Source organism: Erigeron canadensis, chromosome 7 (assembly GCF_010389155.1).
Source record: "Erigeron canadensis isolate Cc75 chromosome 7, C_canadensis_v1, whole genome shotgun sequence".
Classification (NCBI taxonomy): Eukaryota; Viridiplantae; Streptophyta; class Magnoliopsida; order Asterales; family Asteraceae; genus Erigeron; species Erigeron canadensis.
The window spans coordinates 176,903-198,143 of NC_057767.1; the positions used below are offsets into that span (position 1 = coordinate 176,903).

Below are 21,241 nucleotides of genomic sequence, written 5' to 3' on the forward strand. Positions count from 1 at the left end.
CAGATAATTACTCCAAGTTGTTAGAGTTTAAAAGGGAAATGCCTTGTGAGTTGTGAGATTAGGTAAAATTATTTTCACCTGTAATAAGCAGATTTGGTGATATTTGTATGGAAATCAGGATCCAAAAACTAATAATTTGACTGCTAAATTTTACATGACTAAAAAGCAAACTTCATTTATCCAAAACCAACGTTATTGCAATCATAATCATTACATTCTGTTACAATCAAAATCATTCATTTTCGCAACTCACTATTTTTAAGACAAGTGTCAACCATGAATAGGGTTTAACTTCAAAGTCAACCAAGGAATTATTTTAATAAATCAAATCCCACCTTGACCCCGATGCTCTAACTTAAAACCATATAGAAAATGACTAGAAACCCGTATAACTTGCAACATATTTAAACTTTTTTGTCTCTATCCATTTAGGATAGGTTGACACACTTCTTTTCCACATCATATCATAAAACTCTTAACGCAGCTATCACAGCGTCTACATGTTTATAACTTCAAATTTCCCTACATCATTTTTTCATGCAATTGGTACCCCAACAAACAATCGTTCAACACCCACCATTACAAAATTACAGAACCACTTGAACCCACATCCACAATAAACCTAACAAACTTACATTAAACATACAACTAAATAAACATAGATAATTTTATGTTCAGGTTACCTATGAAGTTGAATCTTTTGACTCGGATATACACAGTCTAACCAGGATATCCCGGTGACCATTTCACAACCCTTTCCGTGACCACCCCCAAATGCTTACCTACGGAAGTTTGAACCTAAAATATCTTGTAAAAACATCAAGACATCTGACTAGTGACCACTAGGCCACCTTAGTGGTGGTTAAAATCATATAAAGTACAATGAGATAAAGCTATAGATGCCCAATGTGTCAATATGAAATGCAAAGCACAAAATCGTGCACCTAAGTTTTTCGACTTGTATGCATTTTCAATAATGTCTATCCGTTTTCTTTCCACATATTTTATATTTGGGGAATGTATAAAGATAAAAGCACCGGTCCTGAGGATTTGGATGCTCAGGGCTCGACAGTCAAAAATTTGCCCCTTGTTATAAACTTTAAACAAATCAACACAAAAGTTTTAAGGGTTTGGAACGTATTCAAGCTAGGCAGATCATCCCCACGCCGATTTTATTAAATAAATATATAATCGTATGTTTAAGATTTGAAATTATAACATACCCGGTTTCATTTTCATCAACATTATTCTCACCAATATTATTCTCTTGTGCATTATTCGCATTAACATTACTTTTATCAACATTATTTTCATCAACATTAGTTTGTTTGACATTATTGTTTTTTCATTCTTTTCATCAACATTATTTGTATTAATATTATTTTCATGTCTAATAAAATACTTATTTAAAGATCGTTGTAAAGATTGGGTAAGTTCTTTTTGTTGTTTTTTCTTTTCCTATTTTGGGCACCAGAGCCATGATATCTATACTATTATTATATTATAAAGCAAAAAGTGTCTGTCTAAATTTTAAGTTTCAACATTTACTTCTCTAAAATGCCCCTTCTATCAATTTTATATTACCAAACACCCTTTCTCTCTTCTCAAATCTCAACCAATCATCTTTTTTCTCTCTCCTCCATAAATCATTTATTCCTCCAATTCATTCAAAATCTTTTATCTCACAAACCGTACATCGATAAATTATAAAAATTATATGGGTGTTCTTAAAATTTCATGCTTTTTCATTAGAGATGTCATCCGATATATTTTCGACGAATTTTTAAATCCGAGGGCGGAACCGTACGGTTAAGGCATTTGGCTATCATACTTTATGACCTATCACCCTCAATATCTCACCGCCGCGACGCGCGGGTACTTGCTCTCGTAGATGACTAAAGGCAAATAGATAATACTCCGTATAAAAATAAAAAGAATAGTATTGGATAAAACATCACCTGATGACATTTAATCCCTTTGACTTTGATATGTGATTTCTGACTTTGTCCTATTCCTTTATAATATACATAATTATTTAGACTTCTATTGTTGATTGTTTTTGTTCATTCAGTCGGCTCCAACCACACAAATGGAATAATATTAACCGTTTCTTTATTCTAATTAGTAATTACTAAATACTAATCCATAACTATTATGGGCTTAATAATCCTTAAAGGTGTAATATGGGCTCTAAATTTCTGCCAAATGAACCTAGTAATGGATAGCAGGGCCGGCCCTTTATAGATATAGTGTGTTTTTATTGCATTCAAGCTCTATACAAGTAAGTAAAATCAATCAAGTAACTTCAAAAAAAAAAAAAGAACAAACCTCAGAGTAATTATTCTTATTTCGAGTAACCCGACAAAGAAACCGTTCACCGGGAAGCACCCAATCACACATAACAACATACCCAGTTTCCTCCACTTTTACACACACCTTTTCCCTTAAACCCTAAAGATTCACACACTAATTCCGAAGTCTCGCCCCTTTTTGGAAAAAAAGGTTTCGCCTTTTTAATCTTATTATCATTATATTTGTATATAGTTTCAGGGTTTTGCTTTATATCTACAGATATAGTGTTTGTATCTATTTTTTGGTTTTTAATATCTTCATTTAATGAATAACAAGATTTTATTGAAGAAAAAGAAAATGGACGGGAAAATGGGGTGGGCGGAATTTGTGGAGACGTGGGAGTTGCCTGAAAGTTAATGTTGGGCTTAGCGCCGTCATTGCGCCACCGTGGGTTCGCCGGAGAAAATAAATTGGTCGTGACAATTGTAAAACCCTTTCAAAGGGTAAATATTTTCCCCAAAGATATGGAGGGCGGCGTTAGGTTAAGTCCTTGTGTTGCACGTGTATATTTATTTTCTCATTGCCTAGCACGTTACTTGTGTAATGCGGCGGTTTTCGTGGTGATGACGGCGGGGTGGTGGGGACGGATGTTGGTGATAGTGAGCGGCGTCGAGTGATATTAGATAGTTGATGTAAAAGGTTAATGTAGATATTTTAAAAGAAAAAGGGTTGACTGTGTTATATACCCATTAAGCATATTTTAGTCATTTCCTTTCATGTAACTTTCAAAACATAGGAGATGTTTTTTTATTATATAGTATATATTATATACGAGACGGTTGGTTTGTAATATATTGTTTCCATATATAATGTTGTCGGGTTTTTAAATAGATTTAGAGAAATGATATTAATACCATACTTTTCAATCAATCCAACGTTATGTACAATATATACAACATACTGTACAAGTCAGTAATGCAGTATTATGGTAAAAACATCAAAACAAATGGTACGATTATCACTTCCCATGGATTTAATATCTGTGAATGTAACCATTGATAGATGAATGTATGTAGTGTTAATGTCAAAATACAAAAGTTGCTTTTACTAAACTTTCAAATTTTGTATATATTATATGTATCCGACCAATCAAAAACTTATGAATGACAATTATATAATTGCCATATATATCCAAATAATATTTTATGTAAAACTTTGACCATTTTGAGGTGGCTTGGCAATCAAATTATGTGTCAAACGGAACCAGTATTGTCTATTTGTACGACCATCTATCTAGAGCAAGTTATGTAAATACGACAATCATGCTAGAGTAGGTGAATACATTAGATAAATTTTTCAGGTTATGTGAATACGACAATCATGCTAGAGTAGGTAAATACATTATAAATTTTTTTCATCCTATTTAGAAGGATCTCCTCAGGGTAACATTTAATCAAACACCTTTGGACTAACTTTAATAACCATATAAGCACAAAATATGGATGATAATTCATATTAGTAAAATTAAAAATATAATTTTAATGGGAGGTGATCCCTACACAACATGTTTTTGTCGTACACAATAATGTATGCATTATATGGTTGTACATTACAACTATATAATGCATACAATGTTGTGTATGGCTAAAAATAGTTGTGTAGGGATCATTTCTCAACTTTAATAGCTTGAAATCGTATATAAACTTCAAAAAGGGAAACCTCTTATATTTGTGATTGTTACTACAACAAAGGATTTTAACTTTAATATAGTTGTAGTACATTATAAAAAACATGTTACTCACTAACTTATATAGTTATATGTATTAGAGTGTCCGAAGAAAGCAAGTATGATATCTTTTACTTTTAGGGAAGCTATGGTTAATGTTGAATATTTCTATGTCTAAATATTTATATGAAGTTGGACCCCAGAAAAATGTTTAAGTGCTTTTAACAAAATGAATGACGGGGAATACCTCAACTATGACATCTTACAAACAATGAAGTTTGCTTTAAAAACAGTTAAAAGAATGAATAATGTGAAAACCTCAATTATGACATGGGTTGACTCGTTTCCCATCTTAAGCTCGGCTTTTTGTTCAGGAGTATAGGAGATCAAGCCATAAAGCTCGAGAAGCCTTAGAGTCACAATGGCTGTCATTTGTGGTATCCATGATAGTATAGTGGAGTAATATATGTTAGGAACCATATTAGTCTGATCATGTATCATTCATGATATAATAATTGACGATAACTGAAATTTCTATGTCTAGTAAATATATAATAGCGTATTTACTCTTAAAGACGTAGTATAGGGTTTCCCATTAGATGATTGGAACTATGAGGACTAATGTTACACACATTAAACACCAAAGGAATTGAATGTGTAAATACTCTCATTATAAATAAAAAGTCATTAACCTAAGTTGAAATCAAATTCATTAGAAATATAATTATTACAAAAATATAAGATGTAACAAAAATAGAGAATGAAAAAATTAAATAATGTTAAAAAAAAAAATTAAATACATGGGAATTAATTACTCTTTCAAATGCTAACTACGTACCAATCTTTTACTGATATATATCTTGATGCATGTAAAAATAAAACAAAACCGAATCAATGGTGTGATGGTTTGGTTTCTTCTTGCGTTTGCATAAACTCAAGTTTGAAACTTTCCCATGGCTTTTTTTAGAAAACAACATTAACTTGCTTTATTTAATTACGAATATTATTTTAAAATTAAAAAAAAGGACATGATACGGTGGTTGATGTGTCAAGCTGTTAAACTAAAACGACATGAAGATGCCACGTAAGCACTTGGAGATAGAGAATTATATATATATATACGAGGTTTTTTACCATAAAATTGATTTAAAATTGATTTTTTAATGGTTTTAGAATTGACGTTGATAATCAATAAAATTTATAATAAACAACATTTATATAAAAAAAATGTAAAAATAATTGAAATCCTTATCCTTATATCCTTATATATATATATAATATAAAAGTTAAGGTGTGAACCAAATCTAAACCAATATCATGATATTAATTTCTTCTTTTGTTTGTTAATAATGTGTGTTAATAATATGATTTAATCCTGGTGATGATGACCCTTCGCTTTTCGTTTTCATGGTAATGATGATCCAAATAAGTATACTTTATTGAGAAGAAACGGTTTTGGAATTCCATCAGTCTCACCATGGTATTGTTTATCCTATTCATTATTATTTTCCTATGATTTATATTGGTTTTTTGTTTACATAATGAGGTTTCTAGATATTATCTATACATACACTATATATGATGATATATGAGGATTCCATGAGCTATTATTGATTGGGTTGATGGTTAATGAGAATTTATTGAGATGTGGTTATAGAATTCCATTAGATCATGATGGGATGTTATATATAAAATGAACCCATCCTTCACTTCCCATCTACATTCTTCCCTTCTCAAATGTTTTTTTTTTTTGATATATAAAACCATCTTAATAGAAAAAATACCTCATTATTAATGTCTAGATGAACAAATCCTGATTTTAATGTTTGTTTATTATTATATATTATTATTATTATTTTTTTTCGGTTTGTTTCTTCCAGATTATTTCATCCATTGCCGAGATTTATAGATGAATCGCAAAAGGAGCTCAAATTCAGTTGCTATATGAGGGTAAATACCTTAAGTCTTTCTTCTTCTCAAGTAACTCCTTGCTGTTTCTAATAGTAATTTGTTTTTAAATGTTTGTTTCGTAAACATCATATTTGTGTTTGTTATGGAAGCAAATCAGGACACATCATTGTTTACTGTCTCTCTCATTTGTTTCTATTTGTTAAATTGGTTTTTTTAGATGATTAGTGTATTGCAGTAATATTGAAACTATTTATATCGTATATTGATTATTTATCAGTACAATGTTTTACATTGATTTGTCGTGATATTTCTTTGCATCATGCTTATTTCATCAATTCATAAATCACATTGGAGACCTATTGCAAGCATACGTCAATAGACTGGAACATGTATGAGCTATTGAGCTTTTAGACTTTTTAATTGGTAAAAAGGCGCAAGGTGAAATATAAAGAAGTACGTTGGTGTTCATAATAAGCCTGGATCGACTGTAGTTTCAAGTATTTCCCAACGGGTTGGGGTATTAGTTCTTTTGGAGCCCGACAACATTGTCGTTCATGCATAAAATTACTTCACTTTCCCTTAAAGATCATTGAATCAACCCTCTCATTGCTTTAATAAAATTTGACTATCATTCTTTTAAATGCAATGACAATAAAGTCGTATCTTGATCTTTTTGTTTCAAATTTGTATCATAGGAGGCTATAAGAATGTATAGTTTGACATCAAAAGCCCCGGCCACCATCATAAGCATTCAATAGCGGTTTTATGTTTTTGAATAAGGTAATTCAACATACCATTCTGATTTTTGATGGTAACATGCTTCTCTTACAAATATATTAATTGAGTAATATTTATGTATTACTGTCTCCCAATGCAGATTAATATTACAACACTCTCATCTGGTTGTTCATCCAAGTTCGGGAATTAATTTGGCTGCAATGGTACCCTTTGGTGTCTCATCTAACCCACCTGATGGTAAACATTGTCCTTTTGTTCTTATGAAGGTCCTTGAATTGGAAATTTGACATAGATTTTAAAAGGACACTTCTTGAGGGCCAGTGAGGAGTATGCAATCAAAAAATTTGGGAGCCTATTTCTAAGCAGGGAGAGATCAGCAGAGGAGTATAACTTTGGTGGTCCAAGTCAAGCTTATGGTCTAGAACAAAAACGAGAGTGAATATCTGGTGTGTATGGTATGAATTGGGTGGTGCAGCTTCTCTGGTGCCGGCCACGAGATTTGATCTTTACTGAAGCACCAGTCCAAGTAGATGTGAATGAATTATAACTAACATATATATACTACTTTAATATGATCAAACGCAACAAAAGAGATCTAAAAACTATATCATCACTCTTTCTGAAGTACGTAGTTGACTTAGCATAACATATGCTGGCTTCGATGTGTGAATTTTCCAAGCAGGAGTTTGTTGGTCGTGCAATATCTTGGGTACTTACAATTTTGGTAATACCTTTAGTTGATGGATTGATAATGATATCTCATCAAGTTCACTGGTCCTTTGTGTGACGGGATTGATTCATTGGAGAACTATAATGAACAATTGCCAGATGCAAGACGTTTTTTAGGAAAGATTTCACTTTGAGCGTAGTTATATAATTGCAATTGAACTATAAGTCATCTTTATAAAACTGTTTGTTTCTGTAATTCCTAAACAATAACTACCTCTTTTATGATCTTTGGATCCGAACCTAATCCTTTTGTAATGGGTATACGCCAAATGGTTTCTTTAGGATCTAACTATGATATCCATTCGGATTTGTTTCAGCGTCATGATAGTCGTATTTCCTAAATTATAATATAAAAAACTATTAACAGTGGGTGTTTGTAACTTTGAGAAAAACGATCAACTATTTTCTGGAAAAACAAACACCTATTATTATACTTCTAAGTTATAATTATAATTGTTAATATCCCATGGTTCAAGTGAAACATAATGAGTAATAAATACTGTAGATATCAAGGTAGTAACAAACATTATATAACAATCCGGCCATGATATTATAACACCAACATTTGAGTTGATCAGATATAGAATCAAGTTGATGGTGGTTAACTTTTGTATGCTTCTATGGTTCGAACCCGTAGTCAATCCTAATTGGCGTAATAACAGTTGACAACTGAATTTGATTTTTCTAATTATTTGTATAAGCGTCGTTGAGTTTCTCAACCCCCTGCCTTAAAATTAACCAGTTCTATTTCTTGATAGGGGCAGGGAAGGGATATATGTAAGTGATAGGGTGTCACCTTGACATGTTGAAGTCATTTTCGAAAAAATAAGACTGTCCAAAAAATCATGCATAGATGTAAAAAAAGAAGAAAAAAAAATAATTGGATGGAAACCCCCTGATCCCATATACCATTTGGTACCTATTAATCGGCAAGACTTAAACCCAAGACCGCTCATAAAAAGTGGCGGCTGGTGGCCATTAGACTATTACCCAATGGTTATGCATACACGTAAATATAATGTCAATATAATGGTATTGTGGTCGTTTTCAAAAAAAAATATCTCTTCGTTACGCATCATTGTCATGTTACACGCTAACAACCAACTTAATATTTTTTAAAGGCGTCTACCAAACGAAATCAATTATAATTTCTCCTCAGCGTGCAATGCACGCATTTTAAGCCCTCATCTAATATAAAAGTTGAGTCATGAATCAACTCTAAAACTTAAATAATCCATCTTCATAATTGTTGTTATACCTCTAATTGCGTAGTATACAAATGTATACAGCATGGGTAGTAAATTTTTGATTTGTTATGTAGTTTATTATTAGGTACATGTGCATTAATGGAAGAGTAGTTATTGATTATATTGATGATGATTAGGAAGTTCAAAGGTTAGAATGTGAAAGAGACTAAGTAATGTATATATATTTGTAAATGTATGTATATATGTAAACGTGAGGTTTGTGATAAATAGGTAGATGGTTAATAAGAGTTTATTGAGTTAGGAGTTATAGAATTTGTTTGATTCCTGGTAAGGGTTTATATATATGAGAAATCCATCATTCACATCTCACATTACATTCTTCCCTCCTGAAAGCATTAAGTTTTTGTAAATGTATCCCTAGCCAAAATATACATGTTCAAATGGGGAAGAGTAATGATATTATTGCAAAACAACATAAGGAAAAAGGATGCAATTTACTTTAGATCAACTTTACAAAGAGTCTTCTGGCCCGATTGTTGTCACGATTTTTAAGCGTTCAGATGTGATCAGCGTGAATAACAAGTACATGAGTACCAACTTCTCATTTATGATGAAAAGGTTTGTAGGTAGAAGTAGAATTGTTTTATGTATAGATGTTTGTAAAAGGTTTATTATATTGCGATTACTTCATTACATTCTATTTTCACATTTGTGTCCATATAATAACTTTTACTCTTACACACAGCTCAACATCGTATTAGTATAGATCATTTTTAAACTACACGCTAACAATCAAAAGAATACTTTTTAAATACAACTACTACGCGAAAACAAATATAATTCATCCTGGTCGTGCAACGCACGGGTTTTAAGACCTCGTGTATTTAAAAATCAAGCTTTCATTATAATAGAAAATATAATTATTACTTATCTTCAGATTTAGATTTTAAAAAAGAAAATAAAAGAAACTATATTTTTACTCCATCCAATCGTCTTTTTGAGTTTTGTATAACACAATAAAATTTAAATGTAAAATAACTAACAATAAGTTATAATAAGAAAAAACATCCATATATCAATAAAGTTTGAATAAATAATGAATCAATAATAAAAAAAAAATATAAAATTAGAAAAAAATCCATATACATTGCATACCTGATGATATGTGCCAACATTTGTAACATATATGTAGAATTTTGATTCGGGTTTTTGAAAAAATCAGTTTGAATGGCCGTCAATAAAAGTAATGATTAGCTATAAAATTGGATGTAATTAGTGAAATACATATAGTATCTTGTTTCATATATTTTGTACAGGATTTATTGAATTATTATATTGGATTTATAAGATTTGAAAGATTTTTTTGGATATATTAATTTAATATAAATAAATAGAAATAAATATTGTGAAAAAAATATGGAGATGACACATAGAATAGATCCTACGTGGCAATGTTTAAGAATACATTTGAATTGTGGAGGAGGGCTAAAAAAGCTCGAATAACTACTCTTTTATTATATATACTAGGTCTTTTACCCGCAATATGCGATTTTTTTAAAAGCAGTATAATAATAAACTATATTATGAAACATGAAAAATATAGTGACCTCTAATCTTTGGATGATAGATTATGTAACGTGAACTCCATGCATAATGTTTTAAGATACAAATAGACCTAAAATCAGGTTGAAATTTGGCATTGAGGACTTTGTCTATACTTTAAAGAATTGTTATAGTTGGTCGAATACCCACAAAATACAATTAGGTCAACAAAACAAAACAATGAAGTGTAGTGTAGACCTACATGTAAAGTTGAAACACGCGAATTCGATTTATTGGAGTTCATAGAGTATATGATCAAGAATTAGGTGAAGATGTCTGGACTCTGAACCAACCTATTTTGATACATCTATTATCGTCTATTAGTTCATATAGAGTATATTATTTCCACATCATGATGATTGAATCTTTTGACTACATAGAGTTTGATGAATGTTTAACTATTTGTTAAATAACAATTATATACATACACAAAATAAAGCTTAAAAAAAACCCTTTTTATAAAATTACTAATGTGATTAGATTATATTACCATTCATCCTAAATACATACAAATGGAATCAATAACAAATGAATTTGTAATCGTACGTACAATTCTAACAAATATAAGGATTTAGTAATATAGAATTTGTAATCGTACGTACAAAGTGACGATTTTATTAAAAATAAAAATAAATAATAATAATAATAATAATAATAACAACAATAATAATAAAGGGTATGTAAGAATTTGTGGATTTGTAATATTCTTGCCAAATTAATGTTGATCAATCCCATAAATATATTGTTTTTCATATACGATATATCCAATTTTATAGTTTTTATATTCTAATTTATACTATATTTTTTATAAAAAAGATTGATAATTTAAAAAAAACATGGAGATGCCACATAGGATAAATCTTATGTGGCAACATTTAAGCACAGCTTTGATTTAGGAAGGATGGCTTAAAAGGCTAGGATTCCTACTGTCTTAATATTTATATATATATATATACTAGTACAGTACCTGCACAATGCGGCGGTGGTCGTGGCGGCGACGGTGTGGTGGTGGGAGGGACTGGTGGCGGTGGTGGCGGCGTCAAGTGGTGTAGATAATTGATGTAAAAGTAATTTATTTAAAAGGTTAATGAAGATATTTTGAAAGATAAAAGTCTGAGAGTGTAATTTAATCATTAATGTTATTTTAAATAATATTCCCATGTAGCATTTAAAAAGAGAGTTTTTATTAGACAATACAAAAGTATAGATTAGATGTATAGGAAAATTAAGATTAAGAAATAGGGGTATTTTGGGTATAAAAAAATATTGAATTTTCTAAAATAAGATAATTCAATATGTTTTATAAGGGACGAGGGTTGGTGCCCGCGCGTTGCGGCGGTTAAACGGTGATGATAATATAAAACAGTGGGGGATGAATCAATATGTGTGTGTGTAAATAGTAAAGAGAGAAAGAAAATGACTGTGTGTTAGATCTTGGTACGAGTTTTGTCTGATTGAATTTAGAGATATAATTAGAATTAGAGGTAATGTATGAATGAGGGGTAATATGGAGATATTGAAAAGATTGCTGAATTTCCTAAAATATGGAGTCTAATATGTTCTATAAGGGACTAGAGGGGTACCCGCACGTTGCAGCAGCGTTAATTCTAAAAAACGATGGTTAAATGTGGCGGTAAGTTTCCCGTTGCGTGAATTTATGACTAAAAACGAATGGGTTCTATAGAGTAGACTTACACATGCAATGCAACCAATAATTTTAATCTAATTAATGTAGAAAATAAACCGAGATTTTGTCTTCTACATTAACCAACCGTTATCAATCCAATGTTTTAAAGATTATAAAGTAAACTTTCAATCTATATTACTATACGTTGAGCTGCGTTTTTGAGGCATTGAGTTGCTTTTTTGAGCTTTGCTTTGAATGTATTGTTAATGCATAGTTGTTCAACTGCATAGCTCCATACATCAACATACCACAACATCCATTATTATATGCTAGTTCGACCTTACCTTTATCACTAACTTTAAAGTAACTATAGATATAAAAATCTCTACTCTAAAACAATCAATGATAAATACTTATATACATAAGCTTTTACAAAGTGAATTTTACAACCATTTGTCATATGTCATGTGACTGATCTTAGCATGGTCTTCGTTTATTATCCATTACTTTATCAAGTTTTTATTTCACTTAATATATTACTCAAATACAATTTCCACCTATCTTGGCATAAGACATGTTTGTTATCAATACGAAACATTAAACTCTAAAAAATAAAAGTTCTAACCTGAACAACTGGAGCAGGCATCGTTTGATGGACCCATTGCGAAAATGATCATAAATCTAAGAAATCTTGACAAAAACAATACATTGAAAGATGAATTGAAAATGAGATGGTACTTAAAACCATGCACTTTCTAACAACTACCCATTATATAAAATTTCTTTATACCCCACGTTTAAGGTGCATAATCCAGGTCGATTAGAGTATGTGTATGCCACAATGTGAGTATGCGTATGAATTTATACAATTTTATACGTCGATAGATGCATATATATAGTTTTTATAGTTAATAGATTGTATAATTTTATGACGACCAAATACTTGCTATATTTACCAAAATTATCATTAATCTTGGTTAACTCAGCCAACGCCAAATTTTCGTACTTCAATGGGCAACGCTTTTTTAAGGAGCCCCACTTCTGACTGCTCTATTGCTTCTCGCGTCTCCTGTAGTTACTTTTGTTTATTAATACTATGTGATAACTCTACATGAAAGCGACTATACAATATGTATGGTCGGTTCTTAGCAATGTTTTGAAAACCAGATCGCACATTGAACCGGTATGACAACATTTCACTGGTCAGACCGGTCGGATCGGTCGGACCGGAATTGAACCGGGATATACATATATACACATATTATATATGGGAAAAGGGAATATAAAGTTGTCCAGTACCTAAGCTTAGGTGTGGAACCCCTCACATACTAATATTTTATTATTTATTGTTTAATGAATAAATGTCTGGTCTCCCATGATTTTTATGGTTTAAAAAATTAATATGTAAATATCCGGCATTTAAGCTTAAGTATCTAACAGTACTATATTCTCATCCCCATATATATATATATATATATATATTAGATAACTTATAATTGAGTTTACTTATCGCAATACATATGTGTTATATATATTTATTATAGTGAACAATATCATACATATTAATTTATATAGTATATAATTAATGGATAATGATAAATCAATCTAATTGGTATGCTTAAAAATCAACCTAATTATAGGATGATGACAAGTGGAAAAATCATGGGGCAAAATTAGGAAAGAGAATCAGTGGAATCCACATGTCATATTCTTAAGATATTAGGTTGATTTTTAGACACATAAGTTAGAGAAATGATAAATGTACTATTTCTTTTTATTATTAGTTTACCACAAAATATAAGTTTTTCAACATACGGTAAAAGTCACTGTTGTTTCTGTGTGGTAAATGTATTACTTATGATTGTACAATTATCACTTCCCCATAAGTTAGGTCGATTAATATTTAGTTAGATTAAATTATTTTCCATAATTAAAATAGGAAATATATGGCTCTTAAAAATGTGCCACCATTCCACTGCACACGTTCACTTATATTTATTTAATTTTTTAATCCAATTCATAGAATATTAGATAGTGGAACAGACTTTTGAAGTCCCCATCTTCTTCTCTTTCTATAACCAAATCCAATCAAATCTCAAACAAACAATAATATTAATACAATGACAGCGGCAGCCTGACCAACAACGGCGGATCTATGCGCGCAAGCAGCTCCGGCAACCCAACAAGGCCATCTCCGGCGACACAATAAAGTCACCAGCCGGACTCCACTTATCTCCGACGACCTCGTCCATGCACCGCTGCCCGTCAGATTCAGCTTCCTCCAGTCATTATGCCTGTTATTCCGACGAAACACTCATATATTTGACTGTTTGACCGGTTTAATACTGATTTAAAGCGATCCGGTTCGTCCCGATTCGCACGGTTTATCCCATCCCGGTTTGTTCCGGTTCACTTTCAATGAACGGACCGGTGGGCGTTGAACCGGACATCTTCAAAGTTCCGATCGAACCGCGGTCCGTTCGGTCCGACCGGCCGGTTTAAAAACATTGGTTCTTAGTTAAGTTCTTACCCCTTCCATAAGCAGGTCATCGAACAGGCATAGTTTTAGCTTTACTTGAGGTTGTATCAAACATTATAGAAATGCTGGCATAATCAATCCCTGCAACGTCGCAAATTTACACACAAAATCTTGATTTAAGACGACAATCAATTCCATTAAACAAATCTAATCATGTTTTTTCTTTCTTTTCTTAACAAACAACGAAATGATCACAAAGTCATGATCCGTTACAAATAACAGTATATATAACATAGCAAACCACATGATAGCGGTGTGAAGTGATCAAGAGAATATAAGATTGCTAAAACCAAAAAAATATATATAAAGAACAATGATACCAACCGATAGTTGAAGTTACATCCATTGAATCAACTCGAATATACCCATTCAAAATATTACCCAACTGGAATATTTAAAACCCTACTGATCATATGAACTTGGGAATGAAAAATTACCCTATTCGATCTCATCTAAAACTCCATAAGAATTCGAAGATTTACATGCACATTAACCGAGCTTACATGACTATTTACAATACATATCAATAATCAATAATAAATGACTTGTAAGGACAAAAGAGTTGAGCCATCAAATATTGAAACGTTACTGTATCCATGTAAAAATAACAATCACTACAAAAAAAAAAATCAATTATTTACATTTGGTTATAAGAAGTGTAAAAAAATTTATGAATTTATTCACATATAAGAATGTGTAAAAAAAAAAAGTTACATTTAAAAGTGTGAATAAATTTTAAAAACTATAATATTTTCACACTTATAAATGTGTAAACAAAATATTAACACTTAAAAGTGTGAACAATTGTCAAATATTTTCATACTTAAGAGTGTGAAAGACAATTTGTAACACATAGTTTCTTCACACTCTACATGTGTGAAGAAAATAGGTGTTACAAATTAATTTTCACACTCTTAAATGTGAACAATTGACAAGTTTTTACACACTTGAAAGTGTGAACTTTTCTTTTAAACATGTATAAGTGTATAAATATTGTGATTTTTTTAATTTCTTCACACCGTTATATGTAAATTATTTCTATACACTTATAAATGTGATTGAATTAACGAAAATTTTCACATTTTTTAAAAGTAATAAAAAACAAGTGTGAAAAATGATATATCTATCAATATATATAACAAGGTCCTAAATTCATTCCTAAACAAATAAGAACCTTTGGATGAATTCCAACTTTGATTTAGAACCCTTAGATCAAATTTAATTATTTTAACTTTTTTAAATGATGACATTAATACTTACACTTTATATGATTAGTCAAAATATATCTCTCTTGTATATTTATTTTTAATGTATATTTACTTTTAATTTTTGAAAGTTTACATAACTAAAATTTTGTTCCTATTGCCTCCGTAGCATTATTAATTTCTATGTAATTTATATTTTCTTTTTCTAAATAAACAAATAAATAAGGGATAAAATCTTAAGTAACCATGTTTAATTCTGATGTGACTTGAAAACATATGCATACATGTAATGTAATGTAATGTATTATTTTATTCTTATTTTAAAAAAAGTAACTAATAACATAAAATTATATTTAAAATTATTTATATTATATTTTTTAAACAGTTAGTTTGTATTCAACATCAGGTAACACCTCACCGTAAAAAAGTGAAGTCCTGCACGTACTCTAGACTACGAGATATAGAACATAAGCCATTACAGGTAATTCAGAAGAAAAAAAAACTCACAGGCTTGTCACTCCTAAGAGTCGAACCCAAGACCTATGAGAAAAGTAAATTTAATACCTCACTGACATTCATATGAAGATAAATCAAATTTGATTGTTAAGCATCACTAATATATACATATTAATATTTTTATTTATAAAAGAAAATACATTACTCCATCCATCGCAAGATAAATGTTACATTTTTTACTTAATTTTGATTTTTGGTTCTAATTAGTGCTCACTTTTGAGAATAACATGTTAATTTTTTTTATATTATTGTATTTTTATTTTTTAAACTATAATACCCCTAACATATTTACCCACACATTAATTATAAAAAACAAAGGAAGTCAGTAGCTAGCAGATGTATCCATGGTTTTTTCACAGGTAATGGGTTCGATACTTGGGAGTGAGGTGTTTGTAAAGTTGTTTTTTAGAGATGCCAATGTGCGGTAGAACAGACGCGGTCAAGATAATGTAGTCTATCCTTAATGAAATCACCTTCATATGATGAGCAAAAGTGCAATTCGTAACATGTCTTTTCAAATAATACATTAAAAGGTCTCTGCAAAAGTTAATGGTAATATTGTCATCCAATGAACATGTATATGATGGTTATATATTTTTTTAGTTATGTATTATTTTTATTATGAATATGACTTTAAAACAAATGAGTTACTCCCTCTTTCCTATTTTAAATGTCATATTTTGATTCTTTAAGTTTTTTTCTTTCAACTTTGACCGTAAAGATTTTTTGTATTATATAGTATTTGATAAAAATTATAACAATAAAAAAGGTATAAAACTCAATCTATTTATATATTTAATATCAAGTGTTATATAACAAAATCGAAAACATTTACGGTCAAATTTGAAAGAAAAAGACTTGTAAAGTCAAACTATGACATCTAAAATGAGATCGATAAAATAATATTCAATGACTTTCGTCATTGTAATTTCATGTTTCTTGTGACATCCGTCACCAAAATCATTATTTTATAATAGTCTCTAACTTGTATTAGAAATCATAATCCTATTAGAATTCTTGATAGATTATATACTATTGTATCCTAATTATATTCAAACTTCAAAACACTTATCTCCATAATAAATATAAAGTGAATATCTTAAACAAAAAAAAAAAAAATTAAACCACAATTGTGATTTTTGCTCTCTGCCGTGGAATACATCACTAAAACCAAAATTTTATAAATCATATATTTAAGCCTACATCTTAAAGATTTCTTGGATATTTAGTATCTAAGGAGTGATCTTCAATCTTGGGGTAAATTACTTATCTTTTCTTTTCATATATATAACTATATTTTTTTTTTAATCTTTTATCATAAGTAGCCTATTTGATGAATATATATTATGAGAAACATCACTTCTTTTCTTGGATATTGATGCATCACTTCTTTTTACATGTAGCAAGTTTTGAGAAATATATTTGGAAGAATATGAATGAATGCTATGTGTTGGTTATTGATATTTGATGTGTTATTACCATAATATTATAGTTATCGCCATCGCAAAGTAGATAGTACAGCAGGAAATCAGTTCTGACCACTTTTGGTAGAACGGCCATATCTGGAGCTCTGAGTGTCCTTTTGACCTGATTCCAGTTGGAGAAGAAAGCTAACTCACTGGGCTACATTTCATATTTTATGAGTTTTTCCCAGATCGTTCATCTCGAACCTCTAAATCGTGCCCCAAGTTCGCACTTAGGTTCTGGAAATTTTCTGAAGAAAAATAAAAACATGGTTGACATGATTTTAGTTGTGTAACCGCTTAAACTATACATGAGGATGTGTGTGACGCAATTAGTAAATGGAACATGAATAGAGGTATATACTGACCTATAGGTGCAAACGAGACCTTCATACGTTAGGAAAACTTAGGAGTTAGTCGAGTGTGATCAAAGGTTGTGAATCGGGTTACGACTTAAAATTCTAAATACGCCTAACTAAACTATGTTCTCCTTTGTAGAGAAATGGCACCAAGAAGGGTCGATGCTGAGACGAGCGCTGAGGCTAGACGCCAAGAGGAAGAGGCTAAGCGAAGGGCTGAGTTGGCGACTCTCATATCCCAACAAATCAATGATGCCATGCCGAACATCGCCGCTCAAATTGCTGAGAATGTCACTGCTACCATCAACATGGCAAGAGGGCAAGAAGGTAGAGGAAATGCCAATGACCGAAATGCTTACAAGACTTTTACGTCTTGCAACCCAAAGGAGTTTTATGGGACGGAGGGTCCCGTTGGGTTGCTGTCTTGGTTTCAAAGCATGGAGGCAGTACTAAACATCATTGATTGTACACCCGCCGACCGTGTCAAGTTTGCAGCAAGTAAGCTTCAAGGGAGGGCACTAACCTGGTGGAACCTCCAAGTCACCACGAGAAGTGTCGCCACAATGAATGCATTGACATGGGACCAGTTCAAAGAAGAAATGAAAAGGGAGTATTGCCCTAGACCAGCAGTTCAGAAGTTGGAAATTGAGTTTTGGAATCACACCATGAAAGGAATGGAGTTGGAGGCGTATGCGATTCGCTTCCATGAGTTGTGTGTGTTAGTGCCGGACATGGTGAACACCGAAGCAAAGAAAGTGGAAAGGTTTGTTTATGGATTGGCACCCGAAGTGAGATTGATGGTCACGACGGCGAACCCCGCCACACTGGGAGAAGCTGTGAGTTTGTCGACGAAGCTAGTCAATGACCTAGTTAGGACTGGGAGGTACTCGCGAGGCGAGGCGAGTTCGAAGCAAGGTGGAGGGAGCCGATTCGGTGATTATAAGGGGAGTGGGCCTGATAAGAGGCAGAAGATTGTGAGAAATTATGGTATCAATGAAGCTAACCCCGACCCGAACCACGGGCAGTCACCAAGATGCAACCGTTGTGGGAACCACCATCGTGATGAATGCAAGCAGTGCACGATTTGCCGCCGATTTGGGCATCTCGCTGCAACTTGTCGAAGTGGAATAAGAGTTGGAGGGATTCGGAATGGATGTCATGAATGTGGGAGTACCGAGCATTGGAGGAATGCATGTCCTAGATTGAGAAGGGCACAAGGCAACCGTAGGGATGGAAATGGTAACCGTGGGAACTTTAGGAATGTCGGAAATCGTGGAAACCAAGTGAACCAAGGCAATGGAAACCGAATGAATCAAGGAAATGGTGGGAACAGAGGAAATGGTGGGAATCAAGCGAACATGGGGAATCAAGGGAATAACAACAACCAAGGAAACCGAGGAAACCAAGGAAGGCAAGCAGGAGGAAGGCTCTATGCAATGGGAGTGAACGAGGCGCGTGATGACCCGAATGTCATCGTAGGTACGTTTCCATTAAATAATGTATATGCCTCTATGTTGTTTGATTCTGGTGCCGAAAGAAGTTTTATCTCTTTTGAATTTAAGGATATGATTGGTAAGAAACCTAATGAGCTTGATGAAACTTACTATATCGAATATGCTAATGGAAACGAGTATAGGACTAAGGAAATTATTTTTGATTGTACGTTAACTTTAGACGAGAAAGATTATAGTATAGACTTGATTCCCATCGAGATAGGAAGTTTTGATGTGATAGTAGGAATGGATTGGTTGTCTAAGATGCGTGCTGAAATACTTTGCCATGAAAGAGTCATTAGAATTCCCTTGGATAATGATGAGGTGCTCATAATACAAGGCCATCGGGCGGGAGTCCAACCCAAGATAGTGTCATCTATGAAAGTAAGGAAATATTTACGTAAGGAATATCACACATACTTGGCACAAGTAGTGGATAAACAAGTAAAAAGTAAGGATCCTCATAAGGTCATGGTAGTTAGGGACTTTCTAGATGTGTTCCCTGACGAACTACCCGGACTTCCACCCACGAGGCAGGTGGAGTTTACGATTGATTTAGTTCCCGGGGCAGCCCCCGTAGCTAAAGCACCGTACAGGCTAGCGCCCTCCGAGATGCGAGAACTTTCAGAGCAATTACAAGAATTGCTTGATAAAGGATTAATCCAACCTAGTTCTTCGCCATGGGGTGCTCCAATTCTTTTTGTCAAAAAGAAAGATGGATCTCTGAGGATGTGCATAGACTATAGGGAGTTGAATAAGCTGACGATCAAGAATAGGTATCCGCTGCCACGAATTGACGATTTGTTCGATCAACTTCAAGGAGCATCGCATTTCTCGAAAATCGATCTTAGATCCGGCTATCATCAGTTGAGGGTACGAGAAGAAGATGTACCTAAAACGGCTTTTAGAACGCGCTATGGACATTACGAGTTTCTGGTGATGCCATTTGGTCTCACAAATGCGTCTGCCGTTTTCATGGATCTAATGAACCGAATTTGTAGGCCATACTTGGACAAATTCGTCATAGTATTCATTGATGATATTTTGATATATTCTCGTAGTAAGGATGAACACGAGAAGCATTTAAGAATAATACTGCAATTGCTTAGAGACGAGAAGTTGTATGCGAAGTTTTCTAAGTGTGAATTTTGGCTCCGCCAAGTCCAATTCCTTGGACATCTCGTAGACGAAGAAGGAATTCATGTGGACCCATCCAAGATAGAGGCGATTAAGAAGTGGGAGGCACCAAAGACGCCAACGGAAGTGCGTAGCTTCCTAGGATTGGCAGGCTATTATCGAAGATTCATCCAAGGATTCTCTAAAATTGCGGTACCTCTGACCCAATTGACCCAAAAGTCAAGAGAATTCATATGGGGTGAAGAACAAGAACGGGCGTTCCAAACGCTTAAGAACATGTTGTGTGAAGCACCCATACTAGCGTTGCCGGATGGAATGGAAGGATTTGTGGTATATTGTGATGCGTCGAATAAAGGACTTGGGTGCGTGCTTATGCAAAGAGACAAGGTCATTGCCTACGCGTCTAGACAATTGAAGCCACACGAGAAAAATTATTCGACACACGATCTGGAGTTAGGAGCCGTAGTATTCGCCTTGAAAATATGGCGACATTATCTCTATGGCACTAAATGCACAATATTCACCGACCACAAAAGTTTGCAACACATCTTTGATCAAAAGATGCTGAATATGAGGCAAAGGAGATGGATGGAGCTGCTAAATGACTATGAATGTGAAATCAAGTACCATCCGGGGAAGGCAAACGTCGTTGCCGATGCACTTAGTAGGAAGGTGAATACCAAGGTGCAAAGGGCA

At 32.7% G+C, this 21,241-nt stretch overlaps 1 long non-coding RNA gene across 1 annotated transcript; it reads left to right on the plus strand.

Moving 5' to 3' along the window:
* Nucleotides 1–5,821: 5,821 nt before the first annotated feature.
* Nucleotides 5,822–7,294, plus strand: LOC122606513. The gene is made up of 3 exons (XR_006324925.1): nucleotides 5,822–5,968; nucleotides 6,625–6,709; nucleotides 6,807–7,294. It is a non-coding gene; the product is annotated as an uncharacterized LOC122606513 (long non-coding RNA).
* The last annotated feature ends 13,947 nt before the right edge of the window (nucleotides 7,295–21,241 follow it).